The 9,098-nt window shown below is 36.9% G+C and overlaps 1 pseudogene; it reads left to right on the forward strand.

Moving 5' to 3' along the window:
- The first annotated feature begins 6,376 nt into the window (after window positions 1-6,376).
- On the forward strand, window positions 6,377-7,597 carry LOC141500344 (histone-binding protein RBBP4 pseudogene; annotated as a pseudogene).
- The last annotated feature ends 1,501 nt before the right edge of the window (window positions 7,598-9,098 follow it).

Consider the following 9,098-nt stretch of genomic DNA (forward strand, 5'->3'; position numbering starts at 1 on the left):
TTTGTAATTGTCCAATTGATCATCTGAGAGATTTATTCTCCTTTTGTCTTTATCCAATCGTACTTTCTAAGGTTTTGTTTCCTTTTTGCAAGGTATTAACTGTCTCTCCCCAATTTTTAAGCTCCTTCCTTTTTCTTCAAGGAAGTTTTTCTGTGCTGGAGACCAGATTGTATTCTTCTCAGAGGTTCCAGGTCTCTCTGAGTTGGGGCTTTTCCTTTCCAGGAATTTTTCTATGCATCCAGGTTTCTGCTGACCCTTCTTCATTATGCTAAGACCTTGAGTGGGGTGGGGGGGGCTGGTTCACCTGGGCTTGGGATCGCTAAAGGCTTTACTGAGTGCAGTTTCTCTGGCTGGCCAGTAGGAAGTGCTGGTTGCCCTCTCTGGAGTGTCTGTTGACCTTGGATGAGAGGCCTTCTCCCTTTGCTGGAAGGCAGGAGTTGGAGCTATTGAATTCTTTTGCCTTCAATCAATGGTGGGCTTTACCCTGGCCTGAGTTCATTCCTCAGCTGGGCTAGTTATTTGGCTCACACACCTAGGCCTGAGGCAGAAGTAGTTTGCATTTGTTTCTTTGGGAAGAGGTCTTTGTCCAATGGAGGTGTGGACTCAGAGTTTCTCAGACCAGAGGAGCCTAGGGATGGTGTCTGCAGCTCTCCTGCAAGAGAACTCTCCCCCCAGCCTGGTCCCCATGCTCCAGGGTGACAGCACCAACACCAGCACATCTGCTTCCCTGTGGACCCAGGCCCCTTTCATCCAGCCCCACTGCTGATCCAGCAGGTCTGGCTCTCTGGCCCTCAGACTCCCGGTTCCAATTCAGCTGTTAATCTGGATGATCCAGGGCTGATCCTCCCTCTGAGCCCAAACTCACCTGCCAGAATTTGGCCAAAGCTGCTGTGGGAGACAAATCCTCAGATAGATGTTCTTTCTCCTGGCTTTTCTTTCTGGGTTTTGTGGGTCGATTTCTTTTAAGAGGTTTGTTTCATGTGATAGATGGGGAACAGATCAGGAGACTTTAGAAGTGTGCCTGTCTTCTCTCCGCCATCTTGGCCAGAAGTCCTAAACTCGTTTTTAACCTTTTATTTTCTTTAGTATTTTTTCTATTTCTTTCTCCAAGCTGCTTATTTGGTTTTTCATGCTTTATCTGCATTGCTCTCATTTCCTCACTGCCCAATTTTTCTTGCACCTCCCTTAAATGATTTTACAATGCTTTTTTGAGCTCCCCCTAATCCTAAGCCATTTTCTATTTCTCTTGGGGGTTTTGGATAAAGAAGCTTCAATTTTGTCATCATTTGGTCCTGCATTGGATCAGAGTAATTTTCTATAATCTGATTCTTCTTTTTCTGTTGTTTGCTCATTTCCTCAGTCTATGACTGATTTACCACAATTCCAAGACTTTGGGGGTGTTTTTGGCACAATCCACATGGATCTTAATTTGTCCAAGTTTTATTAGGAGGCCTCAGGTCCTCCCCTCTTCCATGGAGTTCTGAGGATGATCCCTGCTCGGCTATGGTGGTATGGAAGCTGAAATGTCAACCTGGATTTTATTGTGTTCAAACAGCTGAACTGTACCCCAGGCAGAGTATAGAGACATCTGGAAAATCCCCTGACCCCCTTATCATTTATAGGCTGAGAGCTCTGGGCATGCTGGGTGGTTCTGTTGACTCTCATTACTGGTTTTCACCATAATGCTGCTCTGAGGCCATAGTTCTGCTCCTCACTCACTCTGCTGCAGCAGAGTTCTCTCACCAGCCCTTACAGCTTTTTCCAATGATTAAACCACCCCAACTGCCATGAACCTAGGCATCCAAGCTGGTCTTGCTGCACTGCACTCCAGCTGTGGCTGCAGCTTTTTCCAAACCCAGGTCCTTAATGGAACAGTATTGTCCTGGAGATCTTCTAAGTTTCTTGGATTAGTAAATTGTATCACTCAGTCTTTCTGTTGGTTCAATCCCTCTAGATTTTTGCTAGAATCATTGTTTGACTGCTTTGGTAGTTTTGGAGGAAATGAGTTTTCAGGAATTCTTTCCTTCATGCTGCCATCTAGGCTCTGCCCCCTGCTTCTATGTTTTGTGAGAAAATTATTAAAGGAGGGAAAAAAGTGATATAATGATAAACATTATTTATGTTGAGAAACTTCCACCATTTTAGGCCTATTACCAAACTTACTTTAAATATACCTTATTGTCCTCTAACCCCCCATCCTCTGTAACCAATAACCTCAGTCTACTATTTCTGGAGCAAAAAAAAAAACGTATTTCTCTCCACTATTGACAATTTATAATGGTTCTCCCTATCTAGAATGCTCCCTCTCCTTACATCTGTTTTTGACTTTGCTTATCTTCTTTAGGTCCTAACTAAAATCACAACTCTTACAAAATATCTTTTCAAATGTTTTTAAATGATAGTGTCTTCCATTTGTGATTTTCTTCAATTTATCTTGCATATAACTTATTTGAACACAGGTATTCATATTGAATGCTCCCCTGGTAGAATGTAAGTTCTCTGAGGTCACAGACTGTTTTGTATTTATTTGCATGTTTATTCCTTTCTTTACTCTGGTTGCACTGTACATGGTATGAAAATTGTAAAGGACTGACAATTAATTGATCTGCTAGCTATGTAGTGACATATAAGTCGCTTAATTTTTTCTTTCACCATCTTTAAAACAAAGCTGTTAGATGACTTCTAAATCGCTTCCAAACTTAAAAATAAAACCAAAAAATTAATACTGATAAGTCACACTGTTTTTGCCAAAGCCATTAAAAAATTATAAATATAAATGTTTCACTAAACAGTGAATGATTATTACCATAAATTTTAATGTGATGAATGCTTCCATAAAATGGAAGTCGATGGCAGGGTGTGTTAAAAAAATGCATCTTAAAATATATTGTTTATCAGAAACACATTTGAAGCATGGAGGTAATGAGAAAAGGCAAAAGGCAGGAGCAGAATATGTTTTGTTTCAGGTGAAGTTAAAAAATAGCTGAGATAGCAATCCTGATCTCAAACAAAGCAAAAATAAAAACTGATCTAAAAGAAAGGATAATTAAGGAAATAAAATCTTCTTAAAAAATAGCATAGACAGTCAAGTTATATCAATATTAAACAAATATATAGCAAGTAGAATGAGTTACAAGGAACTATAGAAAGAAAAACTAAAGTGGTGTTGTGCCTCAATCTTCCTTTCTCCAAAAATAAATAAGACAAAATTTAGGAAGGTAAGATGAATTTTAGAAAAGTTAACTATGGCAGACATCTTGAGAAAATTTAACAGTGATAGAAAGCAATATAACTCCTCTGTGACTCATGGCATCTACACAAAAATTAATCTTGTATTAATTAGCATACAAACACCAAAATGAAATATAGTAATTTTAGATGCATCATTTTTAAATGGTGATGAAATAAAAATTACAAATAATAAAATTTCATAAAAAATAAGCTAAAATTTCAATTTTAAAGAATGAATGGATCAAACACAAATAAGAGAAATAATCACCAGTTTCTTCCAAGGCATAGACAATGATAAATCATCAAAGTCAATCTTGTGAGATTCAGCCAAAGCAGTTTTTTGGGGAAATTTTAAACCATCTAAACCTTTCTTGAATGAAATAAAGAAAGAGGAGAACAATCAATTGGGTATGCAAGTAAAAATTCTAGAAGAAGAACAATTCAACAATCATCAATTAAATACCAAAAGAAATATTCTGAAAATCAAAGGAGAAGTTACAAAATTGAAAGTAAGAAAACTATTGAACCAACAAAATAAATAAAACTAAGAATTGTTTTTATTGGGGGGGGACCCAAAATAAAATAGATCAATCTTTTGCTAATCTAAATTAAAAAACAAGACATAAATACAAATAATCAATATCCAAAATTAAAAGGATAAACTCTTCCCCCATGAGGAGGAAATTAAAGTAATAATGCAGAGGCACTTTGCCTAACTATATGCAATACATTAGAAATTATAAGTAAAATAGATGAATACTTACAATAATATAAAATGCCTAGATTATTCGAAGAGGAAATGGGATACTTTACCCCATTTCAGAAAAAGAAATTGAAGAAGCCATAAATTAACTCCCTAAAAACAATTTCAGGGTTTGATGGATTTACCTGTAAATTTTACAAAAGCTTTAATGAATATTTAATACCAATTCTATTGGTACGATTTGTAAAATAGGTGAAGAAGGAGTTCTGCCAAATTCCTTTTAGAACACCATCATGATACTAATTCCTACACAAGCAACAGTCAAAATAGACAAAGAAAATTTTACAACAACCTTCCTAATATATATGGACACAAACATTTTAAATAAAAGTTTAGCAAACAGATCACGATATATTATAACTAGGATAATACACCATAATCAGAGAGGACTTACAACAAATATTCATGGATGGTTCAACATTAAAAAATAATACATCATTAATCATATCAATCACAAAATTAACTAATCATTCTTATGTAAATGGATGCTAGAATAACTTTGACAAAATAAAGTACTACTACGTTTTATTGAAAATACTAGAGAACCTATGAATAAGTGGAGTTTTCCTTAAAATGATAAGCAATAACTCTAAAGCAACAGCAAACATTATTATATATTATGGATAATCAAGCAGCATTTCTAATTAGTACATGGATGAAATAAGGATGCTCATTATCACCACTATGATTCAATATTGTAATAAACAAGTTAGTTTTAGCACTAAGAAAGAACAAAAGGAATTGAAGGAATTAGAATTGACAACAAGGAAGCAAAATTCTCATTTTTTGCAGATAATATTAAGGTAAGCTTAAAGAAACCTAGAACATCATCTAAAAATTTAATTGAAACAATTAACAACTTTAGGAATGTAGCTGGATATAAAATAAACCACACAAATAATCAGAATTTATATATTATATATATATGTCTGTGTGTGTGTATATATATATAATACATATATATACATATATATGTAAACAAAGACCAATAACAAGGAATGCAAAGTGTAATTCCATTTAAAATAACTTCAAACATCATAAAAATACTTGAGAATCTGCCTACCAAGACAAATCCAAAAACTATATAAAAACAATCACAAAACACTTTCACACAAATAAAATCAGATCAAAATAAATAGAAAAATGTCAATTACTCTTGGGCAGACAGTTCTACTGAACTCAAATTATATATTTAATGTCATATCAATCAAACTACCCAAAATGTTTTACAGAGCTAGAAAAAAATAGTAACATAATGCATCTGTTGCAACAAAAGCCCAAGAATATCAAGGGAGTTAAAAATAAAAATGCAAAGAATGGTAATTTCTCTATCCAGATATAAAGCTATATTAGAAAAGGGACAGATTATTTACTATTTGACAAAAACTGTTGGGAAAATGGAAAAATACGATGGCAAAAATTAGGCATAGATTCACATCTCATATCCTTTATCAAGATGAGGAAAAAATAGTTAGGATTTAGCCAATTAAGAGAACAAGGAATAGTCTATCTGTCAATCTATGGAGAGTAGAACCCAATAAATAGCAAAATGAATGGTTTTGACTATGTTAAATTATTAAGTATCTGCACAAAGAAATACAATTCATTCAAGATTAGAAGGAATGTAGAAAACTGGAAAACAATTTTGATAGATGGTTTTTCTGACAAAAGACTTGTTTCAAAAATATATAAATTGAATCAATTATTTTTGGTGGGTTTTTTTAGGATTTTGCAAGGCAAATCGGGTTAAATGGCTTGCGCAAGGCCACACAGCTAGGTAATTATTAAGTGTCTGAGACCAGATTTCAATCCAGGTACTCTTGACTCCAGGGCTGGTTCTTTATCCACTGTGGCCACCTAGGCCACCCTTGAATTAATTTTTTTAGAAAGATTTTATTTATTTTGAGTTTTACAATTTTTACCCAGTTCTTGCTTCTCTCCCCCCAACCCCCAGAGAAGACATTCTGTTAGTCTTTACAGTGGTTCCATGTTATACATGGATCTCAGTGGAATGTGATGACAGAGAAATCATATACTTAAGGAAGAAAAATAAAGTATGAGATAGTAAAATTACATAATAATTTAATGGATTTTTCCCTTATTTGAAGGTAACAGTCTTTTGTCTTTGTTCAAAATCCATATTTATGGGTGCGCGACTCGGGCCACACGCAGGGGCGGCAGGAAACAATAGAGGCCACAAGCGCGGAGCGAGCACCCTCCCGCCCTCCCCGCCCCCCGCCCCTCCGCCCTCACCCCCTCTTCTGCCGCACAGCCACGCCAGCAGCCCCCGGCCGCTCCGCCCGCTGCTCCGGCCCCGCCGCTGCTCCTGCCGTGGCTGACAAGGAAGCAGCCTTTGATGATGCTCTAGAAGAACGAGTGATCAATGAAGAATACAAGATGTGGAAAAAAAATACTCCTTTTCTCTATGAGCTACTGATGACCCATGCCCTTGAGTGGCCCAGCTTAACTGCACAGTGGCTTCCAGATGTGACCAGACCTGAAGGGAAGGATTTCAGCATTCATCGACTTGTCCTGGGTACACACACATCAGATGAACAGAACCATCTTGTGATACCTAGTGTGCAGCTTCCTAATGATGATGCTCAGTTTGATGCCTCTCACTATGATAGTGAGAAAGGAGAATTTGGAGGCTTTGGTTCAGTTAGTGGGAAAATTGAGATTGAAATCAACATTAACCATGAAGGTGAAGTGAACAGGGCCCGTTATATGCCCCAGAATCCTTGTATCATTGCAACAAAGACTCCATCCAGTGATGTTCTAATTTCAACTACACCAAGCACCCTTCGAAACCAGATCCTTCTGGGGAGTGTAACTCAGACTTGCGTCTCTGGGGACATCAAAAGGAGGGCTATGGGCTATCATGGAACCCAGATCTCAGTGGACACTTGCTTAGTGCACCAGATGATCATACCATCTGCTTATGGGACATCAGTGCAGTTCCAAAGGAAGGTAAAGTAGTGGATGCAAAGACCATATTCACAGGACATACAGCAGTAGTTGAAGATGTTTCTTGGCAGCTGCTCCATGAATCTCTCTTTGCATCAGTTGCTGATGATCAGAAGCTCATGATCTGGGACACACGGTCAAACAATGCTTCTAAACCAAGTCACTCAGTGGATGCCCACACTGCTGAAGTAAATTGTCTCTCTTTCAATCCTCATAGTGAGTTCATTCTTGCCACAGGATCAGCTGATAAGACAGTTGCATTGTGGGGTCTTAGAAATCTGAAACTAAAGTTGCATTCCTTTGAATCACATAAAGATGAAATATTCCAGGTTCAATGGTCTCCCCACAACGAAACTATCTTGGCTTCTAGTGGCACTGATCACAGGCTAAATGTCTGGGACTTGAGTAAAATTGGAGAAGAACAGTGAAGATGCAGAAGATGGACCACCAGAATTATTGTTTATTCATGGTGGTCACACTGCCAAGATATCCGATTTCTCTTGGAACCCCAATGAACCTTGGCTTATTTGTTCTGTATCAGAAGACAATATCATGCAAGTTTGGCAGATGGCTGAGAATATATACAATGATGAAGACCCTGAAGGAAGCATGGATCCAGAAGGACAAGGGTCCTAGATATGTTTGCATTGGTGCTGATTTTTAGACTCCCCTTTCTTCCCAAACTGAGATTGATTTAACACTGGTTTTGAGACTGACTTTTTGTCCAGACATTCTTCTATAGGCACCTGTTAACCCAGAGAGTGAATGATTTCTGAATATTAACTGTGGGGGGGGAGGGGGTGACTTAGAAGAGCCACAGACCCATATTTAATTTTTTTTCCCAAGAACTTTTTATGAGTAAATCCAGCTCTGAAATCTGATTTAGCCACATAAAATGGACCATGAGTGTTTTATTTTTCTTCCTAAGCTATAAATGCAAGTTTTTTGGACTAATTTAATAAAATTAGAATGGGGTAGGATTTATATCCAAGTGAGGAGTCTGAGCCACTGATGTATTAGCATTGTATCTGAACTCATTTCCCTTTGTTTTATGGAAATTCAAAGACTAAAATTGGCATGGCTGACTTTCTAGGGTATAATTTATCCTATTGTAGACTGGCCTACCCTTCCTGGTTTCCTCTGTAACCAATCAAAATTTCTTATTAAATTTTTTTTGTTTTATTTAATGTTTTTTCCTTCCCTAATGACTTGTTTATTCCCTCCTTCCACTTCTCATCTGGTGAGGGAGAAACAGCCATGTGAAATGTAGTTGTACCTGCAAAATATCTTTGTTTGCTTCATATTGTTTTACTCGCTAGTATATTTTTTGAGTTATATTTTCATATTATTTCTTTCCTTTCTGTGATTGTTTTTAACTTGGGACCACCAGGTTATAAAGAAGTTGTTTTTACCTGATATGTGTGTACTACTGGTAGACTACCCAGTAATCTGAAAACAAAACAATTGGTAGCAGACATGTACTTTAAAAATTAATTCTGGGTGGCTTCTTCCTTTTTCTTTAAAAAAAAAGTGATTTTGTTTTTTCAACAAACCCCACACAAATGGAATTAGTCCTTGACCACTCGTTTTATACAATGTCCTTTGGGGTAACTTGTCCAACCAGCAGCCTGTTACTGTCCATAACTAACTGTAAGTGCTTATGATGGAATAAATTGTTTTTCTATAAAAAAATCCATAATTATTTCTGTGGATACAGATGATATTCTCCATTGCAGATAGCCCAAATTTGTCTCTGGTTGTTGCATTGATAGGATGAGCAAGTCTATTAAGGTTGATCATCACCCCCATGTTGCTGTTAGGGTGTACAGTGTTTTTCTGCTTCTGTTCATCTTGCTCAGCATCAGTTCAAGGAAATCTTTCAAGGCATCCTTGAATTCCCATCCCTCCTGGTTTCTAATAGAACAATAGTGTTCTATGACATACATACACCACAGTTTGTTAAGCCATTCCCCACCTGAAGGACATTCACTTAATTTCTAATTTTTTGCCACCAAAAGCAGGGCTGCTATAAATATTTTTGTACAAGTGATGTTTTTACCCTTTTTCATAATCTCTTCAGGATATATACCCTATAGTGGTATTGCTGGGTCAATGGACACACACATTTTTATTTCCC

This window comes from Macrotis lagotis, chromosome X, assembly GCF_037893015.1.
Source record: "Macrotis lagotis isolate mMagLag1 chromosome X, bilby.v1.9.chrom.fasta, whole genome shotgun sequence".
NCBI lineage: Eukaryota > Metazoa > Chordata > Mammalia > Peramelemorphia > Peramelidae > Macrotis > Macrotis lagotis.